A 17,012-nucleotide genomic window follows, 5' to 3' on the forward strand; every position below is an offset into this window, starting at 1 on the left:
TTCTCCCTTCCTGGAGTCTTTAAACAACTCTCTACACTTTAAACTCTCTGTAGCTTTCTGCTGGGCTTCAAGAGTCAGTCCCTTTCTGGAATCCATCCCAAACACTCCTTTCTCCCATAAGGCATCATGATCCCTTTTCTCAGATGCTTGATGCTCTGCCTCTGTTTGTTCTTGGAGTGTCTTTCTGTTCCAGTTGCAGCCCCTCCTCCCTGCATTAGCCATGTCCACTCCCAGATCATTCAGACCTCCCAAGGACAATTCTATGTCAAAATACCCCTCTTAAAATCAGAAAGGAACAAATACAAAGACAGAAACAGCCATGTGCTCATGCCTGCCAGGCTGGGGCAGAAGATGAGGCAGCAGCCCTTCCCCCCACCTGACCCTCACTGACAGCTTAGAGGAAAGAGAGACAAAGAAGCAGGTCTTCCCCTTCAGGATGCCCAATGGGTTGTATATCAGCAATTCATTAGTCATCAGTTCTTCCAGCTTTGTAACCAATTAGAGAACTCTTCATCATCAACCATTGCAAACTTTTGAGTCATTATTGTGGGAAGTAGGCTCACCTTAAGCTTCTACAAAATTGCTTGGATTGAAATCAGGAGAGGAATATCTGTGCACACTACAAAAACTGGCCCCCATAGACAAATTCACCCCATTACATCTTTGTTGGAAAGTTTTTTTTGTTGTATCAAATTGAAATCTAAGGACTATCTCACAGGGTTTTTCTGAGGACCATCTAAAATAATGTATCTAATGATTTGAAGTCATAAAGTACTACAAAAAGCTAAGCTATTATTGTTATATCTGCTCTGTGCCAAAAATATTTGGAGAGGAATTAGCAGGATCAGAGGATTTTTGAGCTGGGAGGGACCTTAGAGATTATCCTGTCTGATACCTTCATTTATAGACAGAGGAAAATGAGGGGTAGAGAAGGGAAATGACTTGCTCAAGTGAGTTAGTGGCAGAAGCAAGACTAGATACTAGGTTTCTTAACTGCCTGGACTATGCTTCTGAAATTGGCCTGACCCAAATTAATCAAACCAAGAGCTCCCATGTTTCCTTAATAGCTCTTGGCAGTTTTTTTGGTTTTTTTACACACTGTCATTTCCCAATATTCCCAGATCCCATAGGCTTTCTTCATTACAAAGAAATACAGTTTAGTAAGACCAACCTGGGCAGCTAGGTAGTGCAGTGGATAAAGCTGTGCCTGGAGTCAGGAAGATTCATCTTCATGAGCTCAAATCCAGCTTTAGACACCTACTAGCTGTGTGACCCTGAGCAAGTCACTTAACCTTGTTTGCCTCAGTTTCATCATTTGTAAAATGAGTTGGAGAAGGAAATGGAAAAGTACTCCAGTATCTTTGCCAAGAAAACTCCAAACATGGTTACAAAGAGTCAGACCTGACCTAAATGATTAAATAACAAACAAACATAGCCACATATATACACTTATATATGCACATGTATATGCATGTATGGTTCTATCTACACATATACATACATATGTATATGTATATATAAAATGTATATATGTGTAGAGAGAAATTCCATGAGAAAGAAAAAAGAAACAATAGCACCACAGGATGACATGGAGTTGTACAGGAAACAACTTACATTCTTATCACTCTTTAATATTTAAAGAGTATTTTCTCTGCAATAGGCTCATGAGGTGTTATTAAGGAGACTTCTAGACCAGTATCATTAATGAATATTGATTAAAAAAAATTTTTTAATCTTGTCAGACCACGGTAATTCATCCAAAAATCATTCTTTGTGACCAAGCTGAATTTATGCCAGGGATGAAAGAAGATTCAACATTAAGAAAACAACATAATTAATCATATTAAAAATTAAAACATCCAAAGTCATATGATTATCTTAACAGATAAAGAAAGGCTTTGGCAAAGTATAGCTGTCATTTATGCTAAAATACATCAAAAGTACAGGCATAGAGGGTCCTTTTTAATTAAAAAGTGTCTCTCTTCAAACAAAAGTGAGCATCATATGTAATACAAATACAAACCTTTTTTAATAGATATAAGAGAAATGTAAGGATGCACATTCTCCCCACAATTATTAAATATAATTTCATAAATGTTAGCAATAGCAATAAGACAAGAGAAAGAAATCAAAGCTATAAAGACAGGCAAAGAGAAGATCAAATTATTGCTCTTTGCTGATGACATGATAGTTATTTTTAAAATCCAAGGGAATTAGCAAAGATGCTAATTAAGAAGATTAATAACATCAGCAGAGTAGCTACAAAAAGACCCACAAAAATCAACAGTATTTATGTGTAATATTAAAAATCCCTAAGACAATAATAGAAAGAAAAGTTCTGGTCAAAGGAACTATAAAATGAGTAAAATATTTGAGGGTCAATCTACCAAAGCTCACAAAATTCTTGTATAAGTACAATTAGAAAATGTTCTTAAAGCAATAAAGAGCAACTTTAAAAGTCAGAGGAATAGTCATTGCTCATGGCTAGGTCATGCCAATATAATAAAAATGACAATATTACCAAAGTTAGTTTACAGTATTAATGCTATAGCAAACAAACTACCAAAGGTAAAAATCTTATAGAAGTGAAATATTGAAAACTAAAAACAAACAAATAAAAAGATATGTTCTTTTTTAAAAAATTATTTATGCTCCACAGAGGCAAGGAGTAGGAGACAAAAATACATAAGGTAAAGGCAGTTGGTTGTACCAAAGATCAGGTAATAAAATATCTCTTATTCTTACCTAAATCTTTCCCATTTTCTCCAGAAAATCACTCATCAGGAATTAATGCTCAATTTCTTTGTCTCAAAGGTGGTAGACATGCTACCATAAGGAAATATCTTTGCTCTAGAGTGCCAGATCCTCTTCTTCCAAACTGGAGAGAGGTTACTAGCACAGTCACTCTTTTGTTTCAATTTCCATAAAAACAAATGTTCCTTTACAGTGGAATAGATGTTAAAATCTTGGTTTTCCACAACAGTTTTTGTGATTAACAATATCTGATTAAAAACATCTTTCAGCAGTTTCTTTGTGACTGCTTTGGAGTCTGCTCTTACTGTAGGCCAAACTTCAATGCATCCAAAATTATATATGCTATAATGAGGACATTCACAATTATAATTTTTTGTCATCTAAATAAAACCAATCTTTATGTTAATAAATGAGAAAAAGTCCCCATCATAGATGCTGTTCTCTTTGTCTTAACCAATTTCCCAGCATTAGGTGCATGAAAGAAGGTACAGGAATATTGTTGGGCTATTAAAGCAAAAGCTTGAAGTGCAGCAATTCAATTTTACATATGAATTGGACTCATTGAGCTCCAAAGGCCCTTCTAACTTTCTGATTTGGTGACTCTATGACTCCTCTTCCAGTCACCTTACCCCACACTTCGGGGTTTTTTTACCCTGCTAAAGCTCTCAAGCCTTTACTGAGTGAATCAGTGAACTAAGTGGTTATTTTGAAAATAAGATAGAACAACATTTTTCTGAACAAATTATATATAGTGAGGACTGCAGCTTTCCTGGAGCAAGACAATGATTCTCAGAAGTCAAGTGTGAGTATTTGAATTTCTGCATGTTTTCTGTGGACTTCTGCATATGTCCACATTTATCCTAGATAGAACACTTTTAGGGAACTGACTATATGCATCCTTGTGAGCATCCTCATACCTGATCAAGGGATCATGTGCTTATGACTATAGATCTTTCTCTGTGTATCACACCACAAGTACAGGTGGTCCCTTCTCCAGGCCCCAGGTGGGAGTTAGATGTGAATAACAGGAGTGATGTGTGTGTGTGTGTGTGTGTGTGTGGTCTCATCTCAACAGGTTAGTGGAGAGAGTTAACTCAGGGTGACTAGGGCCCTTAGGTTACTTGTTTTAAGGATCCCAGCAGACGTCAGTATCTTGGGCATAAACCCCCAATCTCTTTGTGGCCAGCTACACCGGCCCTGATCATCCCTGGCTTACACTGTATTCTTAGAGGCATGGTTTCAAGACAGAACCATAACCAATAGAGGGCAAGTGAGACTTTCCCCTAAAATCATCTGATTTAGAGGGTGCTAAAAGCACTTTTAGGCTTTTAGCATAAGAAACAACAGAGCTTAGCACCTAATTAGAAAGAATAATGAGTTAAAAGCAGGAATTTTTCAGGTGAACTTGGATAAGCTTCTCGGGCCCCATGGCACTGCCACTGTGCTATTTCTCTATCCACTTACCATGCGAGGGTGTTCAGCCATTTCCTTTCCTACCGCCTTGCTCACCTGAGGATGTGCTTCGTGCTGCTTACTCCAAAAACAGGTGGTGCCACTTGCCCCTAGGGCAAAAATTTCTACTTAAAACTCTGTTTCTAAGGTCTCCCTGTGTGTTGAGATTATTGTTTCTGGGAATAGTCTACAAGTTAATATACAATGTGGAACAACAAAAAGAATGTTGGCTCTGGAGTCAAAGGATCATAGTCTCAGAGACAGAAGAGACTTTAAGGATCAAAAGTTCTGCTAAATACTAACTGTAGACAGTAGCTTTCCCCCACAGCCTTGCTTTCTTTACCTTCACTGAAGCTCTTAAGTCTTTACTGAATGAACAAATGAATGAGTGAATTAAATGATTATTTTGAATCCAATATAAAAGAACGTTTTTTGTGAACAAATATATGTAGCAAGGGCAGCTTGGTGGCACAGTGGATAGAGCAGGCCTGGAAGATCTGAGTTCAAATCCTACCTCAGACATTTGCTAGAATGGACTGGTCACACCCAGACACTGTTCCAGAAGCAAACTAGCTACCTATACCAGAACAAAATAAGAAAGGGTTAACCTTTCCTACCATCCATACTCTGGAGTTCTCTTCCTTATACAGATGGGACCAAAGCCAGGGGCCTCAGGTGTTTCTATTTCAGCTTGTTTTAGAACCTAAGAGGAAAAGGTTTAGAAAGGGAAGGGACCCTAGAACTAAAGGAAGCTGACTTCCTTCCCACACTACAGTGAGCAGCTTATACAATGAGAAAGAGATCCAATGCATAGCTGCCAGGCCTCTGACAAAATTAGAAAGAGGAAATATGTAAGAATAGAGTTCTGGGTCTCTCAACTATTGTCAAAAATTTGACTGTATTTGGTATTATGGAGTGTCAAGCATAGCCTTTATCCTTGACTTTTATGGGTTTATAGCCTTAGACAAACAACACACTGAGTTAACAAACCCCAATAATAGCTCACATTTCTATAGGACTTTACAGTTTACAAAGCACTTTCCCCATAATAATCCTGTGTGAAATGCACTGTATAAATATTATCTTCATTCTGAAAACAAAGATATTGAGGCTTAGAGATAAGAAGGGACCGGCTTAAGGTTGATCAGTGAATTGATGGCGGTAGCATACTGCCTTCACTGAGTTCTGCTCTTTTCACTGCTTCATACTGTCCCTCATCTCACCTCACTGCCTCTTAACACTGGGTAGGATGCGTGCTGAAAGAGAAAACATAAGGTAGGACCATAAGTTTTAGAACTGGATGGAAACTTAAAACTCACCTCCAACCCCCTCATTTTCAGATGAGGAAATTAAGGTCATACAGGAAGTAAGAACTACAATTCAAACCCAGAACTTCAAACCCAGTGTTCTTTTCGTCACACCAAAATGACAAGGTCTCCTTGCCATCAATCCAGATATAAAGGAGGGCTTAGAAGATGCTGGGAGGGGCAGTTAGGTGGTATAGTGGATAAAATACCAGTCCTGAAGTCAGGAAGACCTGAGTTCAAATCCAGCCTCAGACACTTACTAGCTGTGTGACCTTGGGCAAGTCACTTAAGCCTGATTTCCTCCCCAAAACAAACAAACAAAAAAAAAAAAACAAGATGCTGGAAAGGAAGCAGCCATTCCTAATGATGTGACACAGATCCATCTTTTCCCCAGACTTCATAAAGTTCAGCAGCATAACTCAGCACACAAGACAGCAGTTCCTCACCCCAAGGAAGTCCACACAGCACAAGAAAATTCCAATGCAGACTGCATACAGGGAGAGCCACGAACTTCAGGAACCCTGGAATCTGTAGGTGCTCTGACATGAGGAAGGACCATCAGCCTCCTATTCGTTCTTCTCCAAGCACCATCCCATATTGCACACGTACTGTAAGTGCTCATTGCCACACACCAATCAGGGAACCATTACTGCTCCTGATCTATGTGTTTTGGCCTCATGCAATCCCAGCATAATAGAGAGGCTAACGTCCTCACCAAGGATACAGGTGTCTGTCATCTTCTACACCCCACAAGTCAGCTGTATTATGTCAATTTTTGAGCTAACAATAGACAAGCCAAACATTATGACCTTCATTTTACTAATAAGGACCCCGAGTTCCAGAGAAGTGAAGTAATTTACCAAGATCACAAAACTGTTAAGTGGCAGAACCAAGATTCTAGCAGAGGACATAGGGTCATAACATCGTAGGATTTAGAGCTGAGGGCACCTAAAAGATTATCTTTTCTAATATAAGAGATAAGATCTCTTCTAAGATTCTAAGTCCAGCGTATCGTGCTGCCTCATATTCACAGAATTTCAGATTTGGTAAAGATTTTACCATCCATCAAGTGCTACCCACAGCTGAAAAAGACTGCTCTCCACAGTATGCCAGAAACTTGAAAACTTCCAAAGAGGGGGAACCAACTCCCTTCAAAGGCAGCCCTTTCCACTTTTGATTAGTTCTAGTTGTGAGAAAGTTCTTCCTTATCTCAGGATTAAATTTACCTCTTTACTTTTCAACTTTCACCTAATGCTCCTAGTTTTGTTCTCTGAAACCCAACAGAATCAATCTAAATACTTTTCCATGTGGCAGCCCTCTGCATCCTTGAATACAACTATCATTGCCTCTCACCTCCCCCAAGTCTTTTTTTTTTCTCTAGTCAAAACATCCCCGTTTCTTTCAACCAGTTCTCATATAGCATGAACTCGAGGCCTACCCCAGCCTGTTTTCCTTCCCCTGGATGCTCTCCAGCTTAACAATTGTCTGTCTTAAAATGTAGCACAGAAACTGAACATGATACTCCAAGTGTGGTCTGATGAGTCTGGGCCAAGTACATTGGGAGTATCTATCACTTCCCTATTCCTTGATTCTATGCCTCCTCAAGTCAGCTTAAATTGCAAATGTTTACATTATGGGTAAGTTATTTGTGGATAGATGTGTAATAATGAATATCCATGTTTAGCTAGAATGGAGCTATGGGAAGATGCCAGCTCTATCAAGAAAGGCTTTCTGGAAAAGGATGAATTTCAGGAACTGTTTAAATGACTGGTGATAGATAGCTTATGGGAAGGGGAGCATTCTAGATGCCTGGATTATCTTGGAGTAGGAACAAAATGAAAAGACAAAAGGGAACAAATGTGTTGGGGAAAGTCCTAGATCAAACTGGGGAGTAGGAAACAAGGGAAATAAGGAACCATAGTATCACTTAGAATTATAATGCTGGAAGGTAAGTCATCTAACCCTACATCCTCATTTTGTTGAGAAGAAAATTGAGGCTCAGAGAGGGAGAGTAACTTGTTCAAGATTATGAACCTAGCTAACAGAAAATTTGGGATGAGAATGACTCCCAGTCTCATTCCACTACATCACAATCACACCAAATCTATGGAAATTTGAAGTCTTTTGAAGAAGAAATAGGGAAAACTAATGATATGTCAGACAAGTAACTCAGCAGAATTCATATTGAAGAAATTTGGTCAAAGATCAATTCTAATTTTCATTTCTTATCTTCTTATTCTTAAAGGAATTCCTTATTCCTTATTTTTAGAGGAATTCAATAGGAGTCTGTTACCCTTTAGAGGACATGATTTTCATACTATGTCTGATAAAGATTCTCTTCAATATGCTTCTGTTCCCATTGCATTCCAGGAAAAGGTAGAATTATAACATAGCATGTCAGAGCTAAAAGGGAACTTAGAATCACAGAATATATAGTATAATGTCAAAACAGGAAGGGAACGAAACAGAATGTTAGACTCATAAAGGACAATAGAGATCAATGAATTCAACCCTTTAATTTTATAGTAAAAGAAATTGAAGACTAGAGAAATAAGGTTACTTACCTGGGGTCATACATTTGCTGAGTGGCAAAGAGAAAGCTTAAATACAATTCATCTGATTTCTGGTACAATATTTCTTCAGCAAATCACCTGGCTCCATAAATTTGTATCCTAGGATTTCTGAGGATTTCTCTGTATTTTCCAAAGCCTCTCATTTTCAGCAACAGCCCCATGTCTGGGCCTTGATGGATTCCATTGCAAAAATGAGAAAGGCATAACTATCTGCACAAATTCCTGTGGGCAGAAAAACCAGGCTGAAAGGTAGGCCTATTGGCTCCCATCAGATTAGGAGAGCACATCTTTCACCCCACTGTAACTTGATTAAAGAGGCTTACTGAGAATTTCTTCTTTCTTCCTCCGCTTTTACACTCTTTAGTTTCAAATAAGTTTACAAACTCTTCAAAAATCAAGGTGAAGAATCTAATGTTATCATTTGTTATCCTCCCCAAACACCGCATATATATATATATGTATATATGTATTTATACACACACACACACACACACACACACACACACATATATGACAAGGAGCCATTGAGTGGAAGTCATAGCAAGGCAAACTGATGTGAGTGAAAATAGGCGCCCTGTGGATGTAGTAAGCTACTCCCCAGAGCATTTCATGCAGAAGTTGGGTCACTATTTCAGGATGTTGTAGAAGGGACCTTCACTAAATGCTACTTCTGAGATTCCTTTGAACCCTGAGTATCTGTGAATCTGTACTTTGAAAGAGCACTTGTCTTGGAAGAAGAATACCTGAGCTTAAAGGCTGGTTCTACTACTTTCTAGGGTACACATACACATGTGTGATTTTGGTTGAATCACATCAATACTCTAAGACTCAGTTAATTTGTTTGTTTAAAAAAAGGGTGGTGTACTAGATTTTCCCTAAATTCCCTTTCAACTCCAAATCTATGGTCCTTTGATTGAGCCTAGACAGCTAGATGTGCAATGGATAAAGCATCATGCTTGGAGTCAGGAAGACTCGAGTTCAAATCCAGCTTCAGATATTTGTTAACTGTATGACCCTGAACAAGCCACTTAACCTCTGTCTCAGTTTCCTCTTCTGTAAAATGGGGGTGATAATAATAACTACTACCTCACAAGGTTGTTGTGAGGATCCAATGAAATTGCACTTAGAAAACACTTTGCAAACCTTAAAGTGATGTATTAGATGCTAGCTATTATCATCATTGTAATTGTCACAATTATTATTACTTCCCTGGAATTTGCACTACCTTCCTCACACGGTTGTCATGAGGGAAGGGTTTCGTGAACTACACAGCACTAGAGAAATGTTAACTATATTATTCCCAGCAGAAGAAGAACAAACACAGGCAGTTTCCTTTAGCTTCTTTTAATTCAACTCATGCAAACAAAGTTAATCCCAGAAATTATGCAAACCCAGCAGGGACAAGTCGCAGGCCAACCAAAGGAGCTCGCTGTTCTCACTAGACTCTTTCTTAATGTCCACTGTTTTCTCACTCATCTCAACCTGGCTCACTGCCTCCTTTTATTTGTGAATTCCTCTCCATAGCTTTTTGTAAATCTCATTAGATGGGAAGCAAATGTCCCACAGCTTGCTTGACCAGGAGGAGCCAAGTGACATCTGTTTGGTAGAGTCTTCTGTTACACTCCACCTTCCTGACTCACACAATGGTTTGCTGTGCCCAGTAGATCTTGCAGTGATTTAGAAATGCAGGGAACATACCATACTGATTAGAATAGTCATAAAATCCACTCACATTTCTATAGCAATTGAAGGTTTATAAAATATTTTCAGTATAGATATCATTAGACCCATTTTAGAGATGAGGCTTAGAGAAAACTAACTTGCCCTATGTTTACAAAGCTAGTAAGTATCAGAGTTGGGATTTGAACCTAGATCTTCTGACTCTGAGTCCAATGTTCTTTCCATTGCACCATCTCCCACAGTTATTTCACCTCTGAGGACCTCACTCTCCTTATTTATAAAGTAAGAGTATTGGACTAAATCATCTCTAGAATCTTTTTCAGTCTGACTATGATCTTATGCTATTAGTTAATTATGTTATAACCATTAATTTGTCATACAGAAGAATTAAGCCCCAAGAGAAGGACACAGACAGTGAGTAAAAGTTACTGGAAGGCAGATTTTGGCTCATAAGAAAGAATTTAACATCTATGAGCTGTTCAGCAATAGAATGGACTGCCTTAGAAAATGATAAGCCATACCCCCATCACTAGAAATGTTCAAGTGGAGGCTGGATCATTATTCATTGGTGATTCTATAGAAGGGATTTATTTATGCATAGATTGCTAGGTTCTATTTGAGGGTTGCATTTCTGTAATTCTATTGTTCCTCAATCTCAAAAGCACAGCATTTGTGCAGGAAGCCTGAGATTCAGTTTCTTCTTTATGTTTCATTAACCACTTAGCATCATCAGGAAATAAGATCTTCCACAAAAATGAAATTTCCAAACAAATGGAACTTAACCCTTTAATAGTCAAGTTCTCATTTTAATCATTTTCAGTAGAACTCATTCTATAATGCGCATCTCTGTTTTCTTACACAATGCATGGTGAATAGGCTTTAGCCTTTTCTTTATGACACAGGATCACCATCATTGGTGTTGTTGTACAGGTTATTAAGGTATATGTCTATGTAGGTGTATTTGCTTTACATGTCTGTTGCGCTTTCTATCAATATCTGATTGTCAACTGTCATTTCTCACTGCTATTTGCCTCACTGTAGGAATTCCTCACGCTTTCTAATTTATTGCTTCTGACCTGCAGCTTCACTGCACTGATACTGACCTTCAGGACAGTAAGTTTGATGAGATTGTATGCAAAATCCCCATTATCTCCAAAATCAACCATAAAATTCTCTGTTTGACATTCAAAACCCTTCATAACCTGGCCCCTTCCCACCTTTGCAGTCTTCTCATACCTACTCCCCTCCACATGTGTGATGATCCAATGACACCAGCCTCCTGGTTGTCCTTGAACAAGACACTGCAATGCCTGACTCAAAGAGTTTTCTCTGGCTATTCTCTATACCTGAAATGCTCTCCCTCCTCACGTCCACCTCCTGGTTTCTTTGGCTTCCTTCAACTCTCAGATAAAGTCAAACCTTCTACACAAATCTCTTTCTCCACTCTCCCTTAATGTTAGCACCTTCCCTCTGAGATGACCTTTAGTTATCCTGTTCCTATCTTATTTGTCCATATTTGTTTGCATGTTGTCTTCCCAACTAAACTATGAATTCCTTGAGAGCAGGGACTGTCTTTGCATTTCTTCTTATTCCCAGAACTTAGTATAGTGCCTGGCACATAGTAGGTGCTTCATAAGTGCTATGGATTTGATTTCTAGTTTGCTAGCTAAAGCTATTTGTTTCCAACTATGCAGCCAATCAAAAAGGCTTCTCCTAACTGTGGGGATTAAAATTGTCCACCTACAATAAAAGACACTGAGGCAGAGCTGTGAGCCAATGGCACTTTATTAAAGGGTCCATGGTCCCCTCTAATGAAGTGGACCTCAGATCTTCCTCATGATCTGAGATGCCCCCTTCTTCCAGTACCTTGTTTTTATAGGATTTGATATCCAAATATGCAAAAGATGCATGAAGAAATAGAGACTCTCATTGGTTAATAGAGCTTGCTCTTAAGGGCCAAAAATGACATATAAGCAGGGGGATCACAGGTTGGGTGAAGCATGGGGCATCTCCATTGACTAAGTAGTTATAAGATGGTCACCTGCTCATGTTGGACAAGAGAGAATGGTCCAGATGTACAAAAATAAATTGGAGGACTTTCCAAAGCATCAAGGCATCCCATCCATACTGAGTTTGGACATGGAATTTGAGCAAAACAGGGTGGAGATGTCTTTGTCAGCATTCTTATGGTTGCACAAGTGAGCCTCGTAACTTGGTAAACAAGTAGCAAACATTACAATAAAATTTGAGGCCCACTATAAGAACCCATCTATCCCTTCATGGTTTGTGTTATATGTCAAACTGATTGGAATGGAGTAGGGATCCAAATGAATTGCTTCTCACATTTCTCCCCTTTGATCCACAGAAAGACTCCAGTCTTTCTCTGGGTCATTACAATCTAAATGCATAGAGGGCAATTCTCCATGGGCTATGCAAGATCAGAAGAGGGAAGTCCCCTTACTGAGGTGCAAAGGTGACATTAAAGAAGAGAAAAGTGGACATAACTTATACTGATTATGTTCCATTTGATTAAACATTGACTCACAATATACTAAATATACAATAAATGTCTGAGGTGACTCTCTCACTGACCACAAACCACAAGGGATAATAAAATATGCCCTACAAGATATGTAAATTGGGGGACCATCAGGTATTTGTTCAAGCACAGCAACACAAGCATTGTCTGATCTACATACAGGTTCTGGACATTTTTTGAGTTTATTGAAACAATTCAAGGAACTTTGACAAACCAACCACCCCATTACGGTGAGGAGAGGCAACATCCCTGCAGACGACACAAATAGATCTAGAGAGCTAAAGCATAGGGAGTGGAGAAAATAAGGAATAAGTCTAATTCCTTGAACAAAGGAATTACGAGTCATTGCTGTCAGTAGTGAAGCAAAGGCCAAAGTAGGAGACTGAAAAGGAGGATTCAAAGTTCCAGTCAGGCTCAGGAACAGGTGGATTAGGAATTATTTGTGGAGGGGATGATGATAATAATGATGATGGTTGTGCTTACTCATCCCTTCTCATACAGTTGTCCAGTCTCTGAAGCATCTTCTAATACAATCCTGTGGTTCTCTGGTGATCTCTCCTCTTAGGAATACTGCAATGAGTGGGACTTCAGAGCAGCTTCTAACAGGTCAGGTAGTGAGACCTAGCTCAAACCTTAGTAGCACTAATATGAACATCACTAGACCAGAGAATTTACATTTTTAAGTTGACAAATTCAAATAAGAACTGAAAAATTAAAAAAATTCTGAACCCAAATTTTATATTTAGCATTTTATATTTACGTAATCTTGTTACAACTATTTATTAAAACCAACTGAAAAATTATCACTCTAGCGATTTTCTTTTCTAGATATTTTCTTTTAGCTGCTTATCCCTCCCTTGGAGGATGAGGTTTTGCTAGGGAATTATTAAGAGAGCACTTCTTTTTACAATGATGATGCCTGATACACAAGTGAATTCATTTAAAAGTTGCCAAAATAATTGCAATTATAAGAAATAGTTCTGGAATAGGATGTATAAATACACTGAATAGTCAATTTCAAGACAGTGCAGATAGAATGTTATTTATAATAAAATATGTTTGCCTTTCAAGACATGCTCATCATTAAAGTGTAATAATAAACCCAAATAAAATTGGCTTTGCCCATGTAGGTAACACAAGATATTCTATTACTCTTTTTTTTCAAACCAAAACTATAAATATTTCTGTTTTAGGCTTACTAATTAATAGAACAACAATTTGGTCCTATAAACTGTTCTATCAATACCCAATTATCTTCACATTAATTTTAGGAAGGACTAACATTTTGAGCAAAATAGCTCAAATTTTATACATGTATCTTATTACATTAGCTCAGATGTGTTCCAATATTAATCTATGAAATAAAGATTTAATATTGTATTTATACTGATAACCTGCCATGATTATAGAAATTTTCTATAGAAGGAAAATAGGAACATTGTATAGTAAGGGAAAAATGCTTCCCTAACTTCATATCAGTTCCAGGCTAGAGTCATATAGGTAATCAATTTTATTGAGCCAGGCTTAAAAGGTGGAATACTTTCTATTTAAGAAGAAATGTCATACGGGGTAAATTGAGTTAGGAGAAACCTACATCAGCTCATGCCAAGTCATTTTTCCAGCCTTCCCCATGAGAACTCCACCTGTAATTCATGGATGTGAATTAGGTTACTGGTCTAATAGGATTCCTCAATGAACATACCTAGAATTTGAGCAAAATAGAACGGAGATATCTTTGTTAGTATTCTTGTGGTTGCACAAGTAAGCCTCATAACTCGGTAAACAAGTAGTGAACATTATATTAAAGTTTGAAACCCACTATAAGAACCTATCTATCCCTGTATGATTTATGTAATATATTAAACTGATTGAAATAGAGTAGAATTATTTAAATGAATTATTTCTCACATAATCACATGGTTAGCATACCAAACCAGTTACAGAATGTCTACACCTGCTCCAAGGTCTCTCAAAAGCACTTCTATTCATGCTATCATGACAGAAGCAGGGTCCCCAGCCTCTGTGCATAACAAGACACTGTCAGAGGTACTTTATACATATACCAGTCCCCATTACAAAGGGAACTCCTTTTTTCCTCTTTACAAATTATGTACACAATAAACAACCAAAATCAATATTAATGACCATTAGAATTTACATACTCATTTTAGATAACAATTAGAGAAATTAAAATCCCTTTTCCCTGACACTAGTGATTTCGCTTGCTTCTTCAGGGTGAGACACAAAACAATACTATTACGGTGTTCTGTATTTGTCACCAGGAGAATCTGCTTCTCCTGCTGGGAGGGGGACTGCTGGGAAGTAATTGTTAGCCAGGATGATATCCTTCATTGGCCTTTCAACCTGACACTTCTACCTGCTTGTGATTATTCTATCTTCTGCTTACATTGATTTACATTAGAACCCTCATGGCTCATCAGCCCCAAACCTCAACGAACAGTACCAGAGGGCAATTTTCTCCGACCTCACCTCCAGTCCCAACGTGGCTTCTCTTATAGGCACCCATAGTGGCTTCCCTGTGGTCACTTCCTTCCCATGAATCTGTTCCCCTTCAAGATTGCCTGGGCATTCTGTCCTAGGTCAATTCATAGACTCTTAGAATCCAGGGAATTCTGGAAAGTCTCCCCAACCTACCAAGAGCCACTTTCAAAGTTCCAGGTTTTCATGGAAATGCTTATGGACATGACAAGACATATTGCATTAATATTTAAGGGAAGAGGGAAAAAAGAGTCAGCAAAAGAGAAAGAAGAGTAATCACAAAGATAGAAAAAGAAAATTGCAAAGATATTTTCATATTAATACAACAATCTTCTTTTACCAGTTCATCTTAGCCTAAAAAGAAGATGGGGGGGTGTTTTAGTGGAGGGGGTTGGAGAACAAGGGAAATATGACACTGTCTTCAGATATCTGAAGTTTCCATATATAATAAAGATTAGACTTCATCTATGTGACCGCAGCTAGCTAAGCCAGAACTACAAGAAAGAAATTACAGAGAGGCAGGTTTTGATTCAATATAATGGAGAACTTCCTAAATTATTAACTTTATCTTTACAGAAGAGATGTGGACTAAAACTAATATGATAAAACTTAACTAGTATAAATATAAACTTAAAATACTGCACTCAGGATTTAAAAAAAAAAACTATGCAAGTACGGGATGGGAAGGTATGGTTGGACAACAATCTGTGAAAAAGATCTAGGGGTTTCAGTAGACTCTAAGCTCAATATGAGTCAATGGGATATGGCAGCCAACAGATCAGATATGGTCTTAGGCTGTATTAATTGAGGAAGTGTATCCAGAACAAGGGTCATGTAACTTATACTGTATTCTGCCCTGCTCAGATCACAACAAATTATGTTCAATAGGATGCTTAACAATAAATTTGAGAGCATCCAGAGTAGAGCAACTGTACCATATAAGGATTGATTGAGAAATAAGACATAGTCTTGAAAAGAGAAGAAGTAGGGGAGACATGATAACTATCTTCAAGTATTTTAAGGATTGTCATGGAAGAAAGACTAGACATGTTCTTCTTGGCTTCAAAGGACGGAACTAGGAATAATAGGGAGAAGTTGTAGATAGGCACTTTGTGGCTCACGTAAGGAAAAACTTTCTAACAGTTAAGAGATGTCCTTCAGAAGAAAGGAGTGCCTCAAGAAGATGTAAATTTCCCATCACTGGAAGTCTTCAGTTAAAAGTAGAATAATCACTTAGTTACATAGAATAGGAAATTCCTTTACAGATATGGTTTGGACTAGGTAACCCTGAAAGACTCTTCCAACTCTGAGATCATGGGATTCTGTGTGATTCTATAATTAGAGTTTGTCAACAATAAAACAAGTGTCTCATAAGATTATCATCTCTCCTGCAATGGAAGTATTCAAGTAATGACTGGATGACCGCTGGTCAGAGATGTTGCAAAAGGATTCATGCATCAAGTAGTGGGCTGAACTACATGACCTTTTCATTCCAACTATTTTTTATTTTAAGAATGTGATTGTAAAATTCAATGATTCTAATATTCTATTATTCTTCGATCTTAATGTAAGAAAGTTGATTCTTGACCTATTGATTTCCCTCTCTAGAATCTAATTACACATGATGAAGTGTTAATTTGCGGATCCTTTTACAAAGCATAAACCTCTTTCTCTAATTAAATCAAAAAAAGCAACCCATTGCCCAGTAAAAACTGGCCATATCCCTGAGTGAGCTTAAAAGGCTAAGTTCACCAAGTCAAGTCTGTCCAAGCTAAGAACAGTCTTTGAAGGAACATTATACCAGAGGAGGGACAGGATGTTTCTCTCCAACATTTCCTATCATCCTTGGCAATTTGAAGCAGAACTGCTCAAACAGTAGGAGATATCATATCTAACAAGGAACAGACACACTCTCCATGCAATCATGGATACTGAGAAACAGAGAATAAGTAGCTTCAAGAAACAGGGACTCTGGGGGCAGCTAGGTGGCACAGAGAATAGAGTTCTGGCCTTGGAGTCAGGAGGATCTGAGTTCAAATACAGCCTCAGACACATGACACTTACTAACTGTGTGACTCTGGGCAAGTCATTTAACCCTGATTGTCTCACCAAATAAATAAATAATTAATTAAAAAAAGAAGAAGAGACTCTGGCAGCAAAGAAGAGGACTGGCCATGAACTCAAGAGAGAACTAGCCCTGGCAATGTA

General features: G+C 38.1%; 1 protein-coding gene across 2 annotated transcripts in view; it reads left to right on the forward strand.

Moving 5' to 3' along the window:
* Positions 1-17,012, forward strand: part of BDKRB2 (bradykinin receptor B2) — a 56,487-nt gene that overhangs the window by 10,013 nt on the left and 29,462 nt on the right. For both annotated transcript variants that reach the window (XM_027849210.1, XM_027849209.1), the window contains exon 2: positions 5,908-6,123. The gene's annotated coding sequence lies outside the window, so the exon portion shown is untranslated. The remainder of the gene's footprint in view (positions 1-5,907; positions 6,124-17,012) is intronic.

The sequence above is a fragment of the Vombatus ursinus genome, unplaced genomic scaffold (genome assembly GCF_900497805.2).
Source record: "Vombatus ursinus unplaced genomic scaffold, bare-nosed wombat genome assembly UNPS02007284.1, whole genome shotgun sequence".
Taxonomy (NCBI): domain Eukaryota; kingdom Metazoa; phylum Chordata; class Mammalia; order Diprotodontia; family Vombatidae; genus Vombatus; species Vombatus ursinus.